This window comes from Bufo bufo, chromosome 3 (genome assembly GCF_905171765.1).
Source record: "Bufo bufo chromosome 3, aBufBuf1.1, whole genome shotgun sequence".
Taxonomy (NCBI): domain Eukaryota; kingdom Metazoa; phylum Chordata; class Amphibia; order Anura; family Bufonidae; genus Bufo; species Bufo bufo.
Genome location: NC_053391.1, coordinates 311,235,372 through 311,261,904, shown reverse-complemented (window position 1 = coordinate 311,261,904; position 26,533 = coordinate 311,235,372). Strand labels below are relative to the sequence as shown.

The 26,533-nt window shown below is 42.7% G+C and overlaps 1 non-coding gene across 1 annotated transcript; it reads right to left on the bottom strand.

Annotated features, from left to right (window-relative positions):
• Positions 1 to 24,948: 24,948 nt before the first annotated feature.
• TRNAL-CAG lies at positions 24,949 to 25,031 on the bottom strand. The gene has a single exon. It is a non-coding gene; the product is annotated as a tRNA-Leu (tRNA).
• Positions 25,032 to 26,533: the final 1,502 nt, after the last annotated feature.

Genomic DNA, 26,533 nt, shown 5'->3' with positions numbered 1-26,533 from the left:
TTTATGTACGCCCCTGGTCACAGGGGAACCAGTGGAAGCCCAAGGCGAAGGCAGAGGAGGAGCAAGAGGTCGCCAATGCAGCTGTGTCACGCCCAGCTCCTCTGAGGGCAGGGTTAGCATGGCAGAGATGTGGAAAAGTTTTGTCAACACGCCACAGCTAAGTGCACCACCACCTGATACGGAACGTGTTAGCAGGAGGCAACATTTCACTAACATGGTGGAACAGTACCTGTGCACACCCCTCCACGTACTGACTGATGGTTCTGCCCCATTCAACTTCTGGGTCTCCAAATTGTCCACGTGGCCAGAGCTAGCCTTTTATGCCTTGGAGGTGCTGGCCTGCCCGGCGGCCAGCGTTTTGTCTGAACGTGTATTCAGCACGGCAGGGGGCGTCATTACAGACAAACGCAGCCGCCTGTCTACAGCCAATGTGGACAAGCTGACGTTCATAAAAATGAACCAGGCATGGATCCCACAGGACCTGTCCATCCCTTGTGCAGATTAGATATTAACTACCTCCCCTTAACAATATATTATTCTACTCCAGGGCACTTCCTCATTCAATACTATTTTTAATTTCATTTTACCATTATATTGCGGGGCAACCCAAAGTTGAATGAACCTCTCCTCTGTCTGGGTGCCGGGGCCTAAATGTGTGACAGTGGCCTGTTCCAGTGGTGGGTGACGTGAAGCCTGATTCTCTGCTATGACATGAAGACTTATTCTGCGCTGACATAAGGCCAGATTCTCTGTTACGGGACCTCTCTCCTCTGCCTGGGTGCCTGGGCCTAAATGTGTGACAGTGGCCTGTTCCAGTGGTGGGTGACGTGAAGCCTGATTCTCTGCTATGACATGAAGACTGATTCTGCGCTGACATAAGGCCAGATTCTCTGTTACGGGACCTCTCTCCTCTGCCTAGGTGCCTGGGCCTAAATGTGTGACAGTGGCCTGTTCCAGTGGTGGGTGACGTGATGCCTGATTCTCTGCTATGACATGAAGACTTATTCTGTGCTGACATGAAGCCAGATTCTCTGTTACGCGACCTCTCTCCTCTGCCTGGGCCTAAATGTGTGACAGTGGCCTGTTCCAGTGGTGGGTGACGTGAAGCCTGATTCTCTGCTATGACATGAAGACAGATTCTGCGCTGACATAAGGCCAGATTCTCTGTTACGGGACTGCTCTCCTCTGTCTGGGTGCCGGGGCCTAAATGTGTGACAGTGGCCTGTTCCAGTGGTGGGTGACGTGAAGCCTGATTCTCTGCTATGACATGAAGACTGATTCTGTGCTGACATGAAGCCAGATTCTCTGCTATGGCATGAAGAGACTGATTCTGTGCTGACATGAAGCCAGATTCTTTGCTATGGCATGAAGAGACTGATTCTCTGCTGACGTGAAGCCAGATTCTCTGCTATGGGACCTCTGTCCAATTGATATTGGGTCATTTTTATTTTTTTTATTTTTATTTTAATTCATTTCCCTATCCACATTTGTTTGCAGAGGATTTACCTACATGTTGCTGCCTTTTGCAGCCCTCTAGCTCTTTCCTGGGCTGTTTTACAGCCTTTTTAGTGCCCAAAAGTTCGGGTCCCCATTGACTTTAATGGGGTTCGGGTTCGGGACGAAGTTCGGGTCGGGTTCGGATCCCGAACCCGAACATTTCCGTGAAGTTCGGCCGAACTTCTCGAACCCGAACATCCAGGTGTTCGCTCAACTCTAAATACAACCCCTATATTCAGAGGTCACAGCCTAGATAGCGGGGCACCACCAGATAGGGTGAAAAAGAATATGCTACTGGTACCCATTGGGGCAAAAACTAATTAGCATAAGCCCCTATTAACAGCCCACAGAGCACAGGGCTACTATGAGACTGATAAAGCAAAGTAAAGCCTCAACAATGTAGCCAGTATCAATGAGTCTAAATCACCATTAAATAAAATGTTATGCCCCTCTCTCCAATAGATTTAGGTGATGTCAAAGGAAATTGTACATGAGTATAGTTCATTTGATCTATTGACATATGACACTTTGTATGTGGTCCGCTTCTTTATTCCTGTGTGTGTATGCTGCTAAAACTGGATTTTACATACTTTTTGTATATTTGAACAATAAAAGGTGTATTTTATACATTACATTGCTGTGTATTCTTGTTTTGGGGTGGTGATTTGAGTTTGTCATACACAGCAACCATTTTTTGTTGGGAGCCAATGTTAATTTTGGTGATTACTATTTATCTACAGACTATTCCAATGTACAGTCCCATGTAAATAACATCATTCCCTCCCTCCAGCCCCCTCCAACATATAGTCCCATGTAGATAACATCACTCCCCGCCATTCAAAGCTATAGTGCTAGGCAAATTACCACTCCCTCCCTCCAAGCAGGAGAACTACAGCTCCCAGCAGTGGCGTACTAAGGGGGGGGGGAGGGCATGGGGGGCGGTCCGCCTCGAGTGCCAGTCTCACGGGGGTGCCGGAAGCAATGAGCGCTTCCATCAATACAGATGGAAGCGCTCATTGCTGGAGTGCAGGAGAGCTGGGTCCTATCACTATCACTCACCGCTCAGCTCCCCGCTCCTCCCCTCCTTCAGGCCGGCGGTGCTCTGAATGGTAGAGCAGGAAGACTTCTCCCCGCTCCACCATTCAGCCTGCAGGCTCGGATCGCGCTGCTGGCCTGTGTGGGAGGAGCCTGCAGCCCAGGAGAACAATTTATAATTAAGGATTATCCAGTCAAACATATAGAGACATCTCTTGAAAAGGTTAGAAAACTTGATAGGAGTACCTTTTTTGAACCTATTGATACAAGATCCTCCAATATAGAAATAGATTCCGAATCTATACAGATTATTCTACCATTTAATGCCAATTATAAAAAAATTTGAAGGATAATACACAGACACTGGCACTTTATTTTGAATGATAGAGTAATAGGCCCCGAAATGAGTACAACCCCGAGAATAGTCTACACAAAAGCGGCGAATCTGAGTTTGAAAGTTGCACCAACAGTTAAACCCCCTAAAAAATCGCAAAAGAATCCTATAGGCAGCTGGTTGCAGTTAAGTGGCTTTTTCTGATGCAACAGCTGCAGTAACTGTAGAGTGACCAATTTCTCTAGGAAAACTATGAAGATTACATCAACGACTAGCTCATTTTCATATGAGATAAACGAGTTTTTAACCTGTAACAGTAAGAGTGTCATCTATGTATTGAAATGTCCTTGTGACAAGCAATATGTGGGCCGCACAAAAAGAACTCTAAAGAAGAGAGTCTCCGAACACCTCACTAAAATAAGGAACAGTTTCGAGAACCATACAGTCTCAAAACACTTTAAGACCCACCACAACCAGGATCCTTCAGGCCTCTCTTATGCAGCCATACAGAGTGTAAATCCAGATTGGAGAGGAGGAGATTTCATTAGAAAAATGTATCGTATAGAGTCACGTTTTATATTTGACTTTAACTCATTGGTACCTGGTGGTTTAAATGCGGAATTGGAGATATTTGTTTTTTTTATAGGTGGGCACCTTGACCTGATGGGTGAGCAGAGGTACTTTGTTTCTACGTACTCTGGCTCTCCCCTTAGGTTAAAGCCCCCACCTACATCTCCAATCAATAAAACACATGGTCATAAAAAGAACGTATATGAATACATCTACAAATACATACGTATAGCGGCTTTTAAATATATTTTTTATGTATTTTATAGAATATATTCCTTTTTGTATCTTGGTCATATTAGCACCTATTTAAAATGTTCTATATGAACATCTCTATGAATACATATGTATACATATGCACTGGTCTGTAACACATTTTATACAATAGATTGTACTTCTTGTATTTCAGATATGTTGGGAACCATTTAAAACATTTTATGTCCCATTTAAGCAGTTCTGGTGAAGAAAACGCATTGTATGAGAAAAAACGCATCAAAAACGCATGAAAACCGCATGTGCGATTTTATGCTTTTCAGCCAGTATCTGTCCATTTACACTGTTCCTAGATATGTACTAACAGTGAATATAAGGTTATGGAAAGAATATCTATGAATATCTCTAAAAATACATATGTATACATATATATTGGTTTTTAATACACTTTTTATATAATTTATTATACATTCTTGTATCTTTGGTACATTTGGATCCATTTAGATCGTTTTATGCTATCCTTAAGCAGTTCTGGTGATAAAAACGCATTTTATGATAAAAACGCATCGAAATCACATGAAAACCGCATGTGCATTTTTTTTTTTTTTTTACAGTATTTGTTCATCCATTCTGTTTGTAGATAGGCAAGTTGAAGATTATGGTTATTTGGTCGATATTTTACAGAATATTGAACATTTTAAGATAATCCATCTTGGTTTTCCAAAAGTCTTTCAAGAGGTCACCACTGAGGAAGGGGTATAGTGGAAACCCCGAAACGCGTTTGGTTAGGACTTGCTATATTTACGGATGAACAACAACATATTTGCCTTCATCCACCGTCTTCTTTGAAAAATCCAGATTGAAAGATATCCCTCTGGAACCCCACCGACGTCCTGGTGTTGCCGGATACTGGCTGCATTATACACCTTCCTGTAATACTCACCACAAACCTGGTCAATTGAGGATCATATGAACGGGCCCGTTCACAAAGGACACTTACAGCAATAGAAGCCGTCCGGAAAGATGAAAGGCGTTTTAGGCAGTGTGGTATAGTGGGACTCCACATACACACTGCAAACCTTTCTGCCATATCGCCTAATTTATGATTGTTTTACAGATTACCTATGACCGTTTCATTTTTTACCAATCTGTCTTGGAATAGAGTGGGTATATTCCTGCAGGTGGAGGAACACACCTGCCGATTAATCTATTAATGACTAGTGTTGAACACGAATATTCGAATTTTGAATTTTTATCGCGAATATAGGTACTTCAAAAATTCGCGAATATTTCGAATATAGTGATATATATTCGTAATTTCGAATATTCGATCTATTTTTTTTTATTTATTTTTTTATCAGTACACATGATCCCTCCCTGCTTCTAGCTTGTGGGCCAATAAGAAGGCTGCAATATACTTGACTTTAGAAGTAGTGTTGTTTGCGAATTTTGCTCTATATTCTTTTTTTTTTCGAATATTCGCTATATTGCTATATATTCTTGTTTTAGCAATATAGCGAATATTCGAAAAAAAACCGAATATAGAGCAATTTAGCTAATATAGTGCTATAATCTTCTTTTTTTTTATAGTTGTAATTTTTTTCCAATCTGACCTTCAGATGAGAAAAAAATTACAACTATTAGACAAAGAAGATTATAGCACTACAGGGAGTGCAGAATTATTAGGCAAGTTGTATTTTTGAGGATTAATTTTATTATTGAACAACAACCATGTTCTCAATGAACCCAAAAAACTCATTAATATCAAAGCTGAATATTTTTGGAAGTAGTTTTTAGTTTGTTTTTAGTTTTAGCTATTTTAGGGGGATATCTGTGTGTGCAGGTGACTATTACTGTGCATAATTATTAGGCAACTTAACAAAAAACAAATATATACCCATTTCAATTATTTATTTTTTACCAGTGAAACCAATATAACATCTCAACATTCACAAATATACATTTCTGACATTCAAAAACAAAACAAAAACAAATCAGTGACCAATATAGCCACCTTTCTTTGCAAGGACACTCAAAAGCCTGCCATCCATGGATTCTGTCAGTGTTTTGATCTGTTCACCATCAACATTGCGTGCAGCAGCAACCACAGCCTCCCAGACACTGTTCAGAGAGGTGTACTGTTTTCCCTCCTTGTAAATCTCACATTTGATGATGGACCACAGGTTCTCAATGGGGTTCAGATCAGGTGAACAAGGAGGCCATGTCTTTAGATTTTCTTATTTTATACCCTTTCTTGCCAGCCACGCTGTGGAGTACTTGGACGCGTGTGATGGAGCATTGTCCTGCATGAAAATCATGTTTTTCTTGAAGGATGCAGACTTCTTCCTGTACCACTGCTTGAAGAAGGTGTCTTCCAGAAACTGGCAGTAGGACTGGGAGTTGAGCTTGACTCCATCCTCAACCCGAAAAGGCCCCACAAGCTCATCTTTGATGATACCAGCCCAAACCAGTACTCCACCTCCAACTTGCTGGCGTCTGAGTCGGACTGGAGCTCTCTGCCCTTTACCAATCCAGCCACGGGCCCATCCATCTGGCCCATCAAGACTCACTCTCATTTCATCAGTCCATAAAACCTTAGAAAAATCAGTCTTGAGATATTTCTTGGCCCAGTCTTGACGTTTCAGCTTGTGTGTCTTGTTCAGTGGTGGTCGTCTTTCAGCCTTTCTTACCTTGGCCATGTCTCTGAGTATTGCACACCTTGTGCTTTTGGGCACTCCAGTGATGTTGCAGCTCTGAAATATGGCCAAACTGGTGGCAAGTGGCATCTTGGCAGCTGCACGCTTGACTTTTCTCAGTTCATGGGCAGTTATTTTGCGCCTTGGTTTTTCCACACGCTTCTTGCGACCCTGTTGACTATTTTGAATGAAACGCTTGATTGTTCGATGATCACGCTTCAGAAGCTTTGCAATTTTAAGAGTGCTGCATCCCTCTGCAAGATATCTCACTATTTTTGACTTTTCTGAGCCTGTCAAGTCCTTCTTTTGACCCATTTTGCCAAAGGAAAGGAAGTTGCCTAATAATTATGCACACCTAATATAGGGTGTTGATGTCATTAGACCACACCCCTTCTCATTACAGAGATGCACATCACCTAATATGCTTAATTGGTAATAGGCTTTCGAGCCTATACAGCTTTGAGTAAGACAACATGCATAAAGAGGATGATGTGGTCAAAATACTCATTTGCCTAATAATTCTGCACTCTCTGTATATTAGCTAAATTTCTCTATATTCTTTTTTTTCAAATATTCGCTATATTGCTATATATTCTTGTTTTAGAATATTACGAATATTCGAAAAAACTAAGTTATAGCAATATAGCGAATAATCGAAAAAAACCGAATATAGAGCAATTTAGCTAATATAGTGCTATAATATTCTTTGTCTAAAAGTTGAAAAATTTGAAAATTGTAATACGAAAATTTGCATATTACACGATCATTACCTTGCCGATTTTTTTGAGTAAAAACAAATCGTAGAATATAACGAATATTCCAATTTGCGAATATTCTACGAATATTCTACAAAATATTCGCGAAATATCGCAAATTCGAATATGACCCCCTGCAGCTCATCACTATTAGGTCTCTTTCACACTACCGTTTTTTTTTTCCGTTTTGCGATCCGTTTTTAGCGTTCCGTATACGGTCCGTATACGGAACCATTCATTTCAATGGTTCCGCAAAAAAAACGGAATGTACTCCGTATGCATTCCGTTTCCGTATTTCCGTTATTCCGTTCCATTGAAAGATAGAACATGTCCTATTATTATCCGCAAATCACGTTCCGTGGCTCCATTAAAGTCAATGGGTCCGCAAAAAAAATGGAATGCATACGGAAGGCATTCGTATGTCATCCGTTTTTTGCGGATACGTCATTAACAAATGCTAGGACCAGCCCACTGTGGCCATGTGTTTCTTGTTGCCAAACTTTGGCTGAGCACATGTACAGGTGCTGAAACTGGTTTGAACCTGTCTGGCTTGGCTGCAAACCAAGAGGAAAGATGGATGTTGAAAAGCTTCTGTCCTTGATCCAAGAGCGCCCCCAGCTCTGGGACACCCGGTGTGATCAATACCATGATAAAATGTTGAAGGAGCGTGGCTGGGATGAGGTGACCCAGGAGATGTTGGCCCGAGAGTGGGAGAAGGGCAATTCTGCCAAACGCCGAAAATTAGGTTAGGTAATAGTATGTAAAAAATAAGGGGTTGGGTCAGCACAACCTGCCTGCAGGTGCAGATCACTATGGCGAAATACATATACAAACGGAAAATGCAAATGTGATCGCACACTACATCCAGCACTCTGCCCTCCATGCTGGATGAGACATTGGTTTATATTTTGGCCAAAGCATAGTAAGCCACTCACCGCGTCAAGGTTGTCTCATGAGTGGTCCCTAACTCTTGTTCCTACCTGTTCATGGGCCATGACAGCCACATAAAATCCAGGGAATGCAGGTCAGCATGCAAGCCAAGTACACTTTGCTTGTAACCCCGTCCGGTGCCATTACAGCTTTCATCGGATCCAGGGATGCAAGTACCAACATGCATGCTGAACCCACCATATACTTTTCCTGGAGCCAGATGGCTAATGGTAGGTTCTATACAAGCAGACTCAGTTTTATACTGACTTTAAAACCAGCCTCAAGGACAGATTAACTGGTCAGGTGTGCAATGACTCCAAGGAGATCGCCACGCCTCCAATATATACTTCTTTGTAGTATATATTGGAGGCGTGGCGATCTCCTTGGAGTCATTGCACACCTGACCAGTTAATCTGTCCTTGAGGCTGGTTTTAAAGTCAGTATAAAACTGAGTCTGCTTGTATAGAACCTACCATTAGCCATCTGGCTCCAGGAAAAGTATATGGTGGGTTCAGCATGCATGTTGGTACTTGCATCCCTGGATCCGATGAAAGCTGTAATGGCACCGGACGGGGTTACAAGCAAAGTGTACTTGGCTTGCATGCTGACCTGCATTCCCTGGATTTTATGTGGCTGTCATGGCCCATGAACAGGTAGGAACAAGAGTTAGGGACCACTCATGAGACAACCTTGACGCGGTGAGTGGCTTACTATGCTTTGGCCAAAATATAAACCAATGTCTCATCCAGCATGGAGGGCAGAGTGCTGGATGTAGTGTGCGATCACATTTGCATTTTCCGTTTGTATATGTATTTCGCCATAGTGATCTGCACCTGCAGGCAGGTTGTGCTGACCCAACCCCTTCTTTGTAGTATATATTGGAGGCGTGGCGATCTCCTTGGAGTCATTGCACACCTGACCAGTTAATCTGTCCTTGAGGCTGGTTTTAAAGTCAGTATAAAACTGAGTCTGCTTGTATAGAACCTACCATTAGCCATCTGGCTCCAGGAAAAGTATATGGTGGGTTCAGCATGCATGTTGGTACTTGCATCCCTGGATCCGATGAAAGCTGTAATGGCACCGGACGGGGTTACAAGCAAAGTGTACTTGGCTTGCATGCTGACCTGCATTCCCTGGATTTTATGTGGCTGTCATGGCCCATGAACAGGTAGGAACAAGAGTTAGGGACCACTCATGAGACAACCTTGACGCGGTGAGTGGCTTACTATGCTTTGGCCAAAATATAAACCAATGTCTCATCCAGCATGGAGGGCAGAGTGCTGGATGTAGTGTGCGATCACATTTGCATTTTCCGCAGGTAATAGTATGTATTAAGTTTCAAACAATGTTTTAATCACCGTCCTTGTATGCGTTATTAGTAATCTTTTGGGGGACTACGGATATATTTTAATGCATTGTAAAAAGCACATGTAAATGATTGATGCAATAACTGTTTTTTCCATATATAAAGCAACCTTTTTTTCTGTATGGAATGAAGTTATTACTGGTCACTTACTGATTGATGACAGCAGCCTTGACCACTGTGGTATGTCCTGCTGTAGGGATAGTATAATTTCCATCATGGCCTGCTGTAAGCAGGTAGCTATATTATGTCTGGACATGCTTTGAGTTGTAGATTCTTAATAAACAGCAGTATATCTGCATATATTTAGTCCCTGTATGTAAACATAAAAATGTAGGATAAACATTTAAATCCCTGTCACGTGTCCGTGGTTACACCAACCCTGCGATACATCAGTAGTGCACATGCTTGGTTAGTATTGTGAAAACGTGCGACCCCATAATTTGGCTGGTAACAGTATAGCTTGGATAAATCCGCTAATGTACCCGTACTGTGCAAGCATGGTCACTGCAGATGGGTTGTATGGTTTTATTTTAACCACTGAGACAATAACTGTATGACGCTATTTAAAAAAATGTTGGTAACAAGATTATGGCGTAATTTATTTAAACAACATATATTATAAAAACAGTTTTTATGAATGTCCCATACTTTAATAAATGATACCTAACGACTTTTGGCCTAAAGCCCTTTATATTCAAATGCATTCCTAATATATGTTTTAGTATTTTGTCTTTTCTATGTGCCGTTATCATTGTGTATGTATATAATCCTATTGAAAGGTTGTTATGTCATATTTCGACAGTCCAACGTGTGAAGACCCGCTGGCAGTCCTGCCGAGACCAGTACCGGCGGGAACGCGTGCAGGGCCTTGGACATAGTGACGAGCGTGGGCGCCGAAAGAAGCCCTATATATACACCCGGCAACTGAACTTCTTGAGGCCAGTGCTGGATGTGAGGACGTGAGTATATTTATTTTGTAATGTTTGTAATTTATACTTTACACGAAAAATTAAACCTAGCTTCTGGCTTAGATTTTAGTTATACATTTAGAACATACGAGAAAGCAAGGATATGCCCCCATTGTTTGATAGGTGTGGGTCCCCCCGCTGGGACCCGCACCTATATCGATAAGGATCGGGGAGCGCTGGGAATGCAGGAGCCCAGATTTCCTGGCCACCGTCCACCACCAAGTGCTAATCCCCTCCTCTCCCATATAGAAGTTGAATGGGAGTGTGCCGCCCATGTGCGCATCATGCTCCCGTTCATTTCTATGGGGCAGATGGCAATAGCTGAGGCAGCGCAGACACATAGAAATGAATGGAGGGTGGCTGCGCATGTGCAGTGTGCTGTCGTTCAATTTCAGGGCTCTGTTCTCTGGATAGGTCTAGGTCCCAGCATTGGGACACACACCTATAAGACAATGCCCCCATTGTTTGAGATGGGAAAAGACCGGTTATTAAAAGGCTATGCTGAAACTTTACCTGGTTTGCACATGCCTGGTACACTTTGGTATGTGTAAAGTACTATACTGCCCTTTTCCACACCATGCTACAATAATATTACCATCTTGCATTGTTAAAATACTGACATGACCTGCACAAATAGAAGACATTCTTTAAACAGCTGAGAAGTGCGCAAAGGAGCATCCATAAGTGTCGGTCCATTTGGCAGGTGGTCACAATTGCTCAGAGGAAGGCACTGTCTACCATATTGTTGACAAGGACAGTACATCACTGGCAGTACCAAAACAGAGCTTGACGTATGCAAATCAGCATATGGCTATTGGAAACCGTGTACCAATACATGTTCAAATTATGTAATGTCTTTATCCTCCACTAAACATTAATGGCCCATATAACAGTAGTGCTGAAACATTAGTAGGAATAGTCTATATTAAATGTCAAGGGGACAGCTAGCCATGAGTGGTGGTGCTAAGACTGCTGACTAGCGGATGCTCTCTGTGGCTGAGAGTGCTGGGAATATGTTTTCTAATTATTAGACACTTCATATATACACATAGTTTGTTTAAAATTATCTCTCTTTCCACAGCACTGTTGACAGCCTGGAGCCACAGAGGGAAACTGCCAACACCAGCAGTGAGTCGGACCAGGCAGCGTATGGGCAGGACTCCCCTCGTCCTGGGGAGCAATACGTGGAACCTGGACAGCAGCTGCCAGATGAAGAGAGGGAGGAGTCCTCTGCTCTGGAAGGACCATCTAGAGCCCTCGAATCCAGTCCCCAGCCCCGAAGGAGACAGCCACGCAGGAGAAGGGTGGCACCTCCGAACCCTGATTCTGCCGCAAATACTCAGGCACAGGTACAGACTCAGGTGCTTGAGTATTTGCGGCAGAGACATTCAGAAGGGAGTGAGGAGAGGATGCTAAGCGGGCTTGCTCATCTTTTTAAAGAGCTGCCCGCATATAAGCAAACCCTCTTTGTGGATGTAATGACATCTGTTTTCACGATTTTCAAAACCCCTTTAGATCCACATGAGGTTGTGTGTTGTGTGGATAACCTCAAAAACCAAGCTTTCAGGTTATGCACACAACCACAACCAGGGCACAGCATGGTCCCTCAACATGCTAGGCCCAGCTCAGCTTCACAGCCACTTTTTTCCCAGGAGCAGCCAATTATGCCCCAACAAACTTTACCTGGACCCGTCACCTACCCACCCCAAAGTCATGTGGCTGCCCCTCATCACCAAGGGCAAGGTCCTTTTACCCAGGAACTTTTCAACCTATAATTTGTTTGTGTTATTATTTATACTTTTTGTTGTTTTAAAAAGCTGAATATAAAGCCATATTTTTGTTGGTTATGTTTTAATGACTATAAAAAAAAAAAAAAAAAAATTCTATGTGTCGACTTTTATTAAATCATTCACTAGAATCTCTAAGGTTATACTTTCAATGTATTTGATCACATGCATACAGTGCAAATATTGTACGAAGTCTTTATTTGAATATACACATACATACAACTAGGAAAGGGCATATATTCTTTGACATCTGGGCTCAACCTGATGGCCAGCAACTTTACTATACAAACTATTCATCCCGGCATGTAATAATTTTAACTGTAGGATGTGCAGCCATGCTGGGCAATGAAGTTTGCAAACAGCCGGAGGGCCGCAGGGTGATCATTTCAGCTGTAATCCAAACATACATATGGCTCATGGATTGCTAGCCAATTCTTGTAAAAAAAGGTGCGGACATCAACTAAAATGGTAGGACCTTGGACAGGGGTGTAAAATCCTCTGCCTGCATAAAGAAAGAAAAGATGTGTTACGATTTCAATAAATATCATTGCATGTCTGCTAACTCTACAAACCTATTACAACATTACATATTTTAGAGGTATTAGAGGGTTATTGTAGTACACAAAAAAAAATATTTGATCACTAACATGTTATCATTGAACTTCATTGACAACATAGATTCTTTTTTTCAATGGCCCTACATTTTAACCCCAGCCCACAAGCCCGCGTCAAGGGTCCTCTTTGTCTTGTGAGTCCCTACACTATCTACATAGAACCCCCCCAAATAAAAAATACCTCACTAGAAAACAAAAAATACTAAGATGACCAGAGTCCAGACACTTCATAGTCTGCCATGAACTACGTCCATCTGCCACGGCAATGCTCCCTCAGAACTTGAAAAATATTGCTCATAGAGAGCCCGAACTGCAAGCCCTGCTGTTCCAGGTCGTCCATGTAGGGTCTGGTCCAACACTCCAGATGATGAAGAAGTACCAGGTGCAAATTCATCAACTTCTGATGGAGCATCATGAATCCTGACGAAGTTATGCAGGATCACACATGCTTTAATAACCAGGGTGGCATTGTCCGGCGACATCTGTATGGATGACAGTAATACTCTCCATTTGTGTGATAGTATTCCAAATGCACATTCAACATACCGACGTGCTAGACTCAGCCGATAGTTAAATATACGTCTGCTGTCATCCAGGTTGCGTCTGGGGAAAGGCCGCATGACATGTGGTGACAAAGCAAACCCTTCATCAGCCACAATAACAAATGGAGCCAGTGGTCCCGCAGAACCTGGCAGCAATCTGGGCTCTGGGAGGGCAAGCTGGTTGGCTCGAAGTCTCTCACACATTGTAGAAGTACTGAAAATGCGCGCATCTGCAGTGCTCCCATAGGCCCCAATATCCACAATGATAAACTTGTACGTACTGTCAGCCAAGGCCATTAGCACGACAGAAAAATACTGTTTATAATTGTAGTACCGGGACCCTGAGTGAGGAGGCTTCTTAACCCCTTAAGGACGCAGGGCGTACCGGTATGCCCTATTTCCCGAGTCCTTAAGGACTCAGGGCGTACCGGTACGTCCTAACTTTAAATCGTTATTCCGGCGCCGCGGGGGTTAATCGGAACGGGATGCCGGCTGAAATCATTCAGCCGGCATCCTGTCACAACGCCAGGGGGGGTCATGTGACCCCCCCCCGTTTCGGCGATCTCCGCAAACCGCAGGTCAATTCAGACCTGCGGTTTGCTGCGCTTTATGCAGTTTCTGATCGGATCAGAAACTTTAGTGTCCCTAAAATAAAGATTTTTCACCCCCCTGCATGATTTTTTGCCGACAAGTAGTGCAGGGGGGGAGGTGGGTATACCAGGGTGCTAGCACAGGTGGGTATACCAGGGTGCTAGCACATTGCTGACACCCTGGTATAAACGGCTGACATCTGTGCAGATGTCAGCCGTTTAACCCTTTCCATACCGCGGTCCGTACGGACCGCTGTATGGAAAAAGTTAACAGTAAGAGGGAGCTCCCTCCCTCTCCCATCGGGGGTCTGCTGTGTCTTTGCAGCCCCCCGATGGAGAGGGAGAGAGCCCCCAGACAGCCCCCCGACAGCCCCGTCCTTACCCTTCCCCGTCTGCGAAGTTCTGACCAGTACTGAGCAGACGGGGAAGGTTCCCATGGCAACAGGATGCCGTCTCAGGCATCCTGCTGTCCATGGTGCTGAACAGATCTGTGCTAAAGGCATAGATCTGTTCAGACAAAGTGTAAGTAAAATACAGTACAGTACACTATATATTGTACTGTACTGTATTATACAGACATCAGACCCACTGGATGTGAAAAAAAGTGGGAAAAAAAAGTAAAAATCAAAAAACACATTTATCACTGATTAAAAATGAAAAAAATAAAATTCCCTACACATGTTTGGTATCGCCGCGTCCGTAACGACCTGATCTATAAAACGGTCATGTTACTTTCCCCGCACAGTGAACGCCATAAAAATAAAAACTATTAGGAAATTGAAATTTTGCCCACCTTACTTCCCAAAAAAGGTAATAAAAGTGATCAAAAAAGTCCAAAATAGTACCAATCAAACCGTCATCTCATCCCGCAAAAATCATACTCTACCCAAGATAATCGCCGAAAAACTGAAAAAACTATGGCTCTTAGACTATGGAAACACTAAAACATTATTTTTTTAGTTTCAAAAATGAAATCATTGTCTAAAACTTAAATAAAAAAAAAAAGTATACATATTAGGTATTGCCGCGTCCGTATCGACCGGCTCTATAAAAATATCACATGACCTAACCCCTCAGATGACCACCGTAAAAAACTAAAAATAAAAACAGTGTAAAAAAAGCAATTTTTTGTCATCTTATGTCACAAAAAGTGTAATAGCAAGCGATAAAAAAGTCATATGCACCCCAAATCAAACCATCATCTCATCCCGCAAAAAATGAGACCCTACTTAAGATAATCGCCCAAAAACTGAAAAAACTATGGCTCTTAGACTATGACGACACTAAAACATTTTTTTTTGTTTTAAAAATGAAATCATTGTGTAAAACTTACATAAATAAAAAAAATTGTATACATATTAGGTATCGCCGCGTCCATGACAACCTGCTCTATAAAATTACCACATGATCTAACCTGTCAGATGTATGTTGTAAATAACAAAAAAAGAAAAAACGTGCCAAAAAATCTATTTCTTGTTACCTTGCCGCACAAAAAATATATGTAATATAGAGCAACCAAAAATCATATGTACCCTAAACTTGTACTAACAAAACTGCCATCCTATCCCGTAGTTTCTAAAATGGGGTCACTTTTTTGGAGAGTCTACTCTAGGGGTGCATCAGGGGGGCTTCAAATGGGACATGATGTAAAAAAAAACAGTCCAGGAAAATCTGTCTTCCAAAAACCGTATGGCATTCCTTTCCCTCTGCGCCCTGCCGTGTGCCCGTACAGCGGTTTACGACCACATATGGGGTGTTTCTGTAAACTACAGAATCAGGGCCATAAATAATGAGTTTCGTTTGGCTGTTAACCCTTGCTTTGTAACTGGAAAAAAAATATTAAAATGGAAAATCTGGCAAAAAAGTGAAATTTTGAAATTGTATCTCTATTTTCCATTAAATCTTGTGCAACACCTAAAGGGTTAACAAAGTTTTTAAAATCTGTTTTGAATACCTTGAGGGGTGTAGTTTCTTAGATGGTGTCACTTTTATGGAGTTTCTACTCTAGGGGTGCATCAGGGGGGCTTCAAATGGGACATGGTGTACAAAAACCAGTCCAGCAAAATCTGGCTTCCAAAAACCATACGGCGCACCTTTCCCTCTACGCCCTACTGTGCACCCGTACAGTAGTTTACGGCCACATATTGGGTGTTTCTGTAAACGGCAGAGTCAGGGCAATAAAGATACAGTCTTGTTTGGCTGTTAACCCTTGCTTTGTTAGTGGAAAAAATGGGTTAAAATGGAAAATTAGGCAAAAAAATGAAATTCTCAAATTTCATCCCCATTTGCCAATAACTCTTGTGCAGCACCTAAAGGGTTAACGAAGTTTGTAAAATCAGTTTTGAATACCTTGAGGGGTGTAGTTTATAGAATGGGGTCATTTTTTGGTGGTTTCTATTATGTAAGCCTTGTAAAGTGACTTCAGACCTGTAGTGGTCCCTAAAAATTGGGTTTTTGTAAATTTCTGAAAAATTTCAAGATTTGCTTCTAAACTTCTAAGCCTTGTAACATCCCCAAAAAATAAAATATCATTCCCAAAATGCTACAAACATGAAGTAGACATATGGGGAATGTAAAGTCATCACAATTTTTGGGGGTATTACTATGTATTACAGAAGTAGAGAAACTGAAACTTTGAAATTTGCCAATTTTTCCACATTTTTGGTAAATATGGTATTTTTTATGCAAAAAAATTAACTTTTTTGACCCAATTTTAGCAGTGTCATGAAGTATAATATGTGACGAAAAAACTATCTCAGAACGGCCTGGATAAGTCAAAGCGTTTTAAAGTTATCAGCACTTAAAGTGACACTGGTCAGATTTGCAAAAAATGGCCAAGTCCTTAAGGTGAAATAGGGCTGAGTCCTTAAGGGGTTAACATGTATGTGTTTGCCATCCAGTGCCCCAATACAGTTAGGAAAATGAGCATTGACATGAAAACCCTCAGCAATTCGGATCCAATCCTCAGCCTTGGGCTCTGGCATCACCGCTTCCCGAAGTCGCTGCCAAATCAAATCACAGGTTTGACTAACGATCCCAGAAATTGTTGAGACTCCCAGCAGGAACTCATAATGCAGAGATGAAAATGAATTCCCAGTGGCCAAAAATCTGAAAGACACAATCCAAAAAAGCGTAATGCAACACACATATACTGTAACTCCCCACATTTGACATTTATCGTTAGATGCACATGATCACATTGCATCTACACTATCACATAAATATATAAATAATTATAAATATACATACCTCAACATGACGATGAGCCGTTCCTCTGGAGAAATGCAACGCCTCAGATGTGTGTCCTGGTAGGTGAGGCCATGGCTCAGAGACGCTAACAACAAGTCAAAGCTGCTCACAGACATACGACAATACCCATAAAATTTCTCGGGATGCTGTCGCAGGTCCATGTACAGCGTGTGTAAATGACCCTTCCTGCGCCGCTAAGAGACAATTGGGTGAACCCAATGCCTCCTCCTCGGTTCCACGTTCACCATAGTAGGCTGATGTCCGTGTTCCTGAGAAATCAGCCAGCACAAGAGAACCATTTCCTCCTCAGCCATGATGCAACAGAAAATTGTAGCCAGAAACCAATGTCTGCCAAACACAGGATTCCAAGTACGCTCTCAATGCTGCAAGTAGCTGCATAAAATGGAGTCACAACTTTCACATGACCAAGTTAAATAGGGGGAGTGAAAAAGGGGATGTGTTCAAAATGATGATGTCTCATTTTTTTGGCTTCCGTTTTATTGATCCGTGAAAAACAGATCGTATACGGGAACCATACGGAAACCATACTGAAAGGTTTTTGCGGACATACGGAACGGAAACGGAGACACAACAGAACCAAAAAACGGAACAACGGATCCTTTAAAAACAGAACGCAAAACACTGAAATCGACATACTGTAGTGTGAAAGAGGCCTTAATGACACTGGCAAACTGAACTTGAGGTGTATACACACACACTCATCATTATAACCTGAGGTGGATACACACACCAAACCTGCTGATTCTACCACTACATGCATTTAACCCCTTCATGTGAGAGGATCAACTGATATCATATTGCATTATAGCGCCACATTTAATTGGATCCATTTTATGCAGAATTTATTTTATGTCTGTGTTTGCTATATATGTCAGTTTTATCTTGATTTTATTGTGTATGCTTTGCAGAGAATAAATAGTTTACGACCTTATACATGCAGTATTCCAGTATTTGAGTGCTCAGCCCAATCTTTAACTTATTTTTTATTTGCAGAGTGATCTGTGCCTGCAGGGAAGAGAGAACTGTGAGCTTCAGGAACGGGACAAGCTGAGTAGGTACTGTGTGGGTTTTTTGGGTTTTTTTTTACACAGAGGGGGCAAAATGGGCATTGCTAATGTGAAGAGGGCACAATGGGCATTTCTACTCTGGAGGGGGCACAATGGACATTGCTAATGTGAAGGGGGCACAATGGGCATTTCTACTCTGGAGGGGGCACAATGGACATTGCTAATGTGAAGGGGGCACAATGGGCATTTCTACTCTGGAGGGGGCACAATGGGCATTGCTAATGTGAAGGGGAACAATGGGCATTTCTACTCTGGAGGGGGCACAATGGGCATTTCTTCTCTGGAGGAGGCACAGAGAGCATTGCTAATGTGAAGGGGACACAATGGGCATTTCTACTATGGAGGGGGCACAGAGCCAGAGGGCATTACTACTGTGAAGGGGAAACAGAGGGCATTATTACTGTGATGCGGGCACAATGGGCATTACTAGCACAGAAGGCATTACTACTATTAAGGGGGCACAATGGGGATTTCTACTATGGAGGGGACACAGAAGGCATTATTACTGTGAAGGGGACACAATGGGCATTATTACTATTAAGGGGGCACAATGGGCATTATTACTGTGAAGGGGGGCAATGGGCATTACTACTATTAAGGGGCATTACTACTATTAAGGGGCATTATTACTGTGAGGGGGCATAAAGAGGGCATTACAACTGTGAAGGTGCACAGATAGGGCATTACTACTGTGAGAGGGGCACAATGAGGGCATAACTACTATGAAGGAGGCACAATGAAGGGATAAGTACTTTAAGGGGGAACAATGTGGGCATAACTACTGTTAGGGGGCACACATCTGTACAAAACTACTGTGCGGGGGAAGGTGCCAGAGAAAGGACCCGCCCCGGGTGCCAAACAACCTAGGTACGCCACTGGCTGCCAGCATTTCCCAGGCTCTCGGCCTCTTACATTGAATCAGTCGCAGTATGTTGTCTCCTCTGCTAAGCCCCGCCTCTTCATCCACTGATCACATGGCTGTGACATCATTTCAGGTCCTTGAACTGCTGAGCTCTGCCTACTGATCTCATCCTAGGTCCTTCAGCCACTGCAGACAGAGGAGGATGCTGAAAGAACAAGTCCTCCTCAGAGCTCCACAGCCCCCCCTCCTGATGACAAGGTTAGTGGAAAGTTGGGGAGGGGCAGATGAGGTGAATGGTAAGGTGGGGAGCGGAGTGCTCTCTGCTTCACCATTATAATCAGCTGTCTCGGGGGGCGTGTCCTCGCTATGGCGGAGTGAACACGCGCTTGATGTGAGCTCCTGCCACGAGACTAAAAAACTGCCGTTCCTCACTCTCCAGGCGGCCTTATCAGAGCTTCAATGGTTCGGACCAGAAAGGGCTCCACGCCTGGCCCATCAGCACCAGTACCAGAACTTGGGTGCAGCAGTATTCAGCACTTCTTCGCCCCAGAAGGGCAGTCAGTAGTAGACCGCAAACCCCCACGCGGTAGTCTTCTCCCCCACGGCACACAGAACAAGTGCCGCCATACAGCCACACTCCCCGCTTGCAGCCACAGGTCCAATAATGCAGGGCTCGAGATGGGCCACTACTGGTCTAGGAAGCCCATCTCCATAACCAATGTTGATAGGAAGACCACAGCACTCAAAAGAGAATATTGCACATTATACCTCTATGAATTAATTTATTTCCGGATGGATATATAAAAAATATAAAAGAAAATATATGAAAATAAACAAGATATTTATGCAATATTCTCTTTTGAGTGCCGTGGTCTTCCTATCAACATTGGTATTATACTTACCACTGAGCACCATCCACACTTAATGAGGAGTGCCGTTCAACTCTTATTTTAAATCATCTCCATAACCAGACAACCACGTGGTGGCCATCATCTTATGCAATAGCGAAGGAGCCCCAAGCCTCTACGCAGCAATATACAGCGCAGCCTCCTCCTGTTCCTTCACTATCCGCAAGACCACCTACACAGGACAAGGTAAATTGGGATTGGAGAGAACATGTGAAACAACTACCGACTAGGCAAGAAATGGAGCACTTTATAGTGAGACTGGAGACATCATATAAACAAGAGCTACACACAATCTCCAGCAATTTACAAATCATTGAAGAAAGGGTAGAAGCAGTGGCCTCTCACTAGGATGAGTTAACATCCAGATTAGATGACCTTGAGAATAAGAGAGACACTAGAGATCTGCATATAAATCAACTGTATCACCTCCATGAAGACACCGAAAATTGAAGTCGAAGAAACAACATTAGGATCAGGGGTCTTCCAGAGGCTGTCTCCACTGCAGATCTGGTGTCCACCTTACAGGACTTTTTTAAGACAATCCTGGACAGCTCTATCACAGTTGATTTGGAAATTGACAGTGCACATAGAGCTTTGGCGCCTCCCAACCCTGATGCCTCCAAGCCGAGAGACGTTATCTATCGCTTGCATTGTTACACTGTAAAGGAGGAAATTGTGCAGAAAGTGCGCGATCAATCTACTATTGAATATAATGGTGCTCGCATGTCTCTATTGCAAGACCTATACCGCACCACTTTACTACAACGGAAGGCGCTACGCCCTCTACTGGACTGCCTTAGGGAGAGCGAGATCCCATATATGTGGGGATATCCTTTTCATCTAGTGGTCCGTCGCAATGGCAAACGCTTGGAGCTGAGAGATCCTTCCGAATTGGCGGACTTTTATAGCAGCTCTTGGTTTGCCAGAGATATCTCTCCAGGATTGGCACACCATCCCTCCGCTGCCATCGCATTTTTCAGTGTGGAAGGCTAATAGATCTGGGACACGGAGGCTACCCAATACAAAGGGACTTCCAACTTGACCAACATGAGTCCGGTGGGACATACTATGACATGTGATGTATATTGACATTGTTTCTTTACTGATTTAGCTAGATAGCCACACTGAGGGTACTTTCACACTTGCGGCAGAGGATTCCGGCAATCCGGATGCAAACGGATGGCATTTGTCAGACGGATCCGGATCTGTCTGACAAATACATTGCAATACCGGATCCGTCTCTCCAGTGTCATCCGGAAAAACGGATCCAGTATTTATATTTTTTTTGAATTTTTAACGGTCTGTGCATGCGCAGATTGGAAAACCGGATTCGTTTTGCCGCAACACTTAATGCCGGATCCGGCACTAATACATTTCAATGGAAATTAAAGCCGGATCCGGCATTCCAGCAAGTATTCAGGATTTTTGGCCGGAGATAAAACTGCAGCATGCTGCAGTATTTTCTCCAGCCAAAAAACGGAAGAGGAACTGAACTGATGCATACTAAACGTATTGCTCTCCATTCAGAATGCATTAGGCTAAAACTGATCAGTTTTTTTTCCGGTATTGAGCTCCTGTGACGGAACTCAACACCGGAAAATAAAAACGCTAGTGTGAAAGTACCCTTAAATGCCGAGATAATATAGGAAGGAAGATAGCGTTAAGTGGGGTGCTCTTTTCTTTAATAGTCAACTTTATATTCTGAGTTGAGTGAGGGACGGTTGAAGGAGATATCGAGGTCATATGAATCTCATTAGCGATTTAATTATTTTTTGTCGCGCTTTGGCAGCCCTTCCTTATATCTATATATAAAATATTCCTTGTGTTTTTCCCTATTCTTCCCTCTCCCTTCTTCTTCTCCTAACCTATTATGGTTACTTCATGTGTCGTCAAGATAATCTCTTTAAATGTACGGGGTTTTAATGTCCCAGAAAAGAGATCAAGGATATTGTGTAATCTACAAAAGTATAAGGCTCAGATAGTATTATTGCAGGAAACTCATTTTAAGACCCACCATGTTCCTAATTTTTACTCTAAAAGTTACATGACTTGGTTCCACAGCACAAATCCAGAATCCAAATCCAAAGGTGTATCCATTGCTTTACACAAATCCTTTTCTTGTTCGGTTATAGATTTCTGAATGTGTGACAAGGGCAGATATGCCTTCCTTAAGCTGGCAATCCATTGTAGAGCGTATACGATTGGTAATATATACCTGCCAGACTCAGGACAGGGTAAGGCATTCGCTAATATAATGGCTAGATTGGACTCTTTCATAGAGGGTGTACTCCTTCTTGGCGGGGACTTCAATCTTGTACTGAACCCAAAGTTGGACACTTCCCTGGGCAGGTCATTGGTACCATTTTCAACGATCTCCAGGGTGCGCTCGACTTTATATAGCAGGAGACTGGTTGATATCTGGCGAATTCTGCATCCCAGGGAACGAGATTATACCTACTACTCACCGACTCAGCAATCATATAGCAGGATAGACATGTTCGTCATATCCCATCACGCTCTCACTTTCCAACCTAAGGCTACTATAGGCCCAGCCATGTGGTCAGACCACGCGCCTATATCCCTTACCCTCGAATTGCCCGATTTGGTGGCTAGAGAATGGACTTGGCGTCTTAACAAGACCCTGTTGAGGGACATGGTGTGCAGACAGGCTATAGAGACAACAATCAAAGATTTCATGGAGACCCACTCTTCTGATACTACAGCTCTTCCTCTGCAGTGGGAAGCATTGAAGTGTGTGATTAGGGGCACACTCATTCAACATGGGGCTCAACTAAAAAAGGACAAGGAAACACACATTGAGAAGTTGACCACTCGTTTATGCAGGTTGGATACTCTACACAAACAATCACTCACTGAACTAACAGCTGTAAGAGATAGTCTAAAAGAGGCTATAGATGAAAGATCCAACCTGTATATGGAACAGCTTTCTATACGACAACGCTAATAAATGTGGTCGAGCGCTGGCTAAATTGCTCCATCCCAGACTCACTCACACATACCATAAATTAAGGATAACAGGGGACAGGCAATACACCACCCCTCCCATATAGCAAATGTATTTTGTACATACTATGAATCCCTCTACAATTTGCAAATATGCACACCAAGAGCTTGAAGATCGCATAGTCACTTGAATGAGATGGCTTTACCCAGGATACCAGTAGAGCAGAGCATAGAATTAGACCTACCTTTCACAGAACCTGAAATTAGGGCAGTAATCTCCTCACTAAAAGGAGGGAAAAGTCCTGGGCTGGATGGCTTCACACCCACCTTCTTTAAACGCTATCATGAACTGCTTCTCCCCTTCCTTACCAGGGTGTTCAATAGTATATCGCCAACATGCCCCTTTCCCAAACAATCTTTAGAAGTGAAAATCGATTGTAGTGGTGGCTCACTCCCTATTACCTATGGTATGGTGCTGCCAAACCAATAGAGAGGACACCCTACCTCTCAAAAGAGAAGAAAATTGAAATAGAGAATATACTGGGCGAGCACTCTAACATCAAACACACATTTATTATATAAAATTATATCAGACACTATAAAATCAATATATAATCAATTAAATCACAATGTCCACAAAGGGGGCAACTACTGTGTGCCACTATGAGAGTCCGTAATACAAATGAGGATCTCTTTTACCATACAAGTGCATATACTGCTCTTTGTTTCCTTATGGAGCTTAGAAAGTTTATGTTATATCGACAAAAATAATCGCAATTGCTGCAAGTAGTGTTGTTACTTTCGGGTAAGTTCTGATATAATCTGAAGGGTCGTAGTATCAATAGTGATCGTATTTAGTCAAATTGTAACAGATGGTAGTGTTGGCTATTTAGCCGCTTACCTGCTTCCTTCAGGAGTTATTTTGGCGTCTCCGCTGATGTTACCGAGAGGCGAGCGGTGCGGGAAGCTCCGGCGTCTCGCTTCGCACTCCTCGATTAGATGTTCTCGAGGTCTGTATTGACAAACTCTCGCGGAATCACGCTTACGGGATTTCTCTCGTCCGGAACTGACGTCTCTGGTATGTCGAGTCAGAGCCCGATTTTTCGAATTCTTTTATGATGATGTCTGCATGGCCATGCGACTAGAAATATTTAGACAGGTGTGTGGCGTTACCAGACGCGTTTTGGGATATGTCACTACCCCTTCCTCGGTGGTTGCGCTACACCTGTTTGCATCCATCTTATATACTAGGCAAAGGTGGAGTCAATACATGGAAACCGGATCCGAAATCTAGGATTCGATGTTTGCGATTTTTTAAAGAAGAAAGAAACATTCATTGCGATTTATTTGCGATTTATTTCTTGCAATTTTTCTTCTTTTATATGCTTTCTAGATCAGATACTGTAGTTTACTATATCAATAATAGATTTTATAACCGAAAAACTCCTCAATAATAATGAGAAAATCATATGTGAGCGCCAACTCAATAGAACCGATAAACAAGAACACACATGTACATAAATAGCAAAATGTTTTATTAGTCACATAAAGGACAATAAATAGACAATAGTAATAAATAACAGCAGTAATGTGGCAACACTGCGGATCAGCGCCCCACCAAGGTATCACAACAATCAATATATCCCCTGAGTGCACCTCTCGTGATGGCCTGTGTAAGCTAAGTAGCTAAAAAGAGATGGGCTCTTACCCACAGGCCAGAAGGAAAGGTGAACTCAAATAACAATGCAGGTGCTTGCAAGCCAGCTGAACCATAAGAATCAATGGACGCAGCGTGTGGGTAAATTATCCACCACACCAGACATACTACGATGTCACATGCATCCAGCACATAGAAAGTAACAACCGGCATATACAACACATATATATGAAGGGGAACAGACCTTGGGACCTTGGTGTACGCACCCCTGACGTGCGTTTCGCTCAGCTTCTTCAAAAGGGGCGTCAAATCAACACAATGACTGCTGTCAGAAGTGGGATTCGAACCCACGCCTCCAGAGGAGACTGCGACCTGAACGCAGCGCCTTAGACCGCTCGGCCATCCTGACAACCCAGTGTTCAATAATAGATATCAGATCTTATTCGAAATTCAGTTTCAACAGTATCTGTCTTTAGTATGGTACTTCTTTCATGCGTTTTCTTTGCGATTTTTTTGCGAATTTTCTTTGTTTATTAGCTTTTTATTTTTTATTTAAAACACAGAATTAAAATGTTATTCAAATATGTGGACAATTCGAATTGATTTTAACATCAACATAAAACATGGTAGGAAGTCAATACCATGTCATATCTTGATGGGTAAATACATCCAATCATTCAAATATCACAATCGATTGCCCCTCGGTAACATCAGCGGAGGCGCCAAAATAACTCCTGAAGGAAGGAGGTAAGCGGCTGAATAGCCGACACTACCATCTGTTACAACTTGACTAAATACGATCACTATTGATACTACGACCCTTCGGATTGTATCAGAACTTACCCGAAAGTAACAACACTACTTGCAGCAATTGCAATTATTTTTGTCGATATAACATCAACTTTCTAAGCTCCATAAGGAAACAAAGAGCAGTATATGCACTTGTATGGTAAAAGAGATCTTTTCAGATCTCGTCTGATGTCAGTAGATGCGGAAAAAGCTTAGATAGGGTCCACTGGCAGTTTATGCTGGCATCCTTGAGACAGATAGGCCTAGGTGGGAGATATGTAGAAATGGTAGCAGCTCTATATACTAACCCCTCGGCGCGAGTCCGAACTAATGGTATATTGGCACCTTCATTCGAGATTCATAATGGCACGCGCCAGGGGTGTCCCCTCTCCCCTCTCCTTTATGTTCTGACTATGGAGCATCTTGCAATTGATCTTAGGAACAATCCTGATATTGGAGGAATTGAGATTGGGAACATGAAACATAAGCTTGCGCTTTATGCAGATGATCTAATCCTTTATGTGACTTCCCCTCACATCTCTATACCATCTATCCTTAAGGAGTTTGAAAGGTTCGGGCACCTTAGTAATTTTAAGGTGAACGTTACTAAAACCGAACTATTGAATATCTCTCTCTCCCAGACAAAGACACAATCCTTACAAGATAACTTCTCTTTCAAATGGAAAGACCAGAGCTTGACATACCTAGGCATTCAAATCCCGACACAACTACTGCACTGCACTGCACTGCAGAGGAGAACGCTTGAGGACCTAAGATTGAAAACACCTGTCTTGGTTTGGCCGTATGAATACTGTTAAAATGGACATCCTCCCGAGATTTTTAGATCTCTTTCACACTATACCAATTCATGCTCCGAAAAGTTATTTTTCGGCTATACAGAGATGTCATAACCTCAGGGACGTTGACTTCCTTTGAAGCCCTGCGCTCAAGCCCCACTATTTCCATGACTTCTTGGCTGGGAAACGACCAACTGAGTTCTTTTTATAGAGCTACGTTCGCAAACATTGCAGATGGCCCTCTGACAGGGTTTGATAAGATCTATCTACAACCAGGAGATGGAGGGGGTGCTTTGTCCACATTGTACAAGGTTCTCCTAGATTT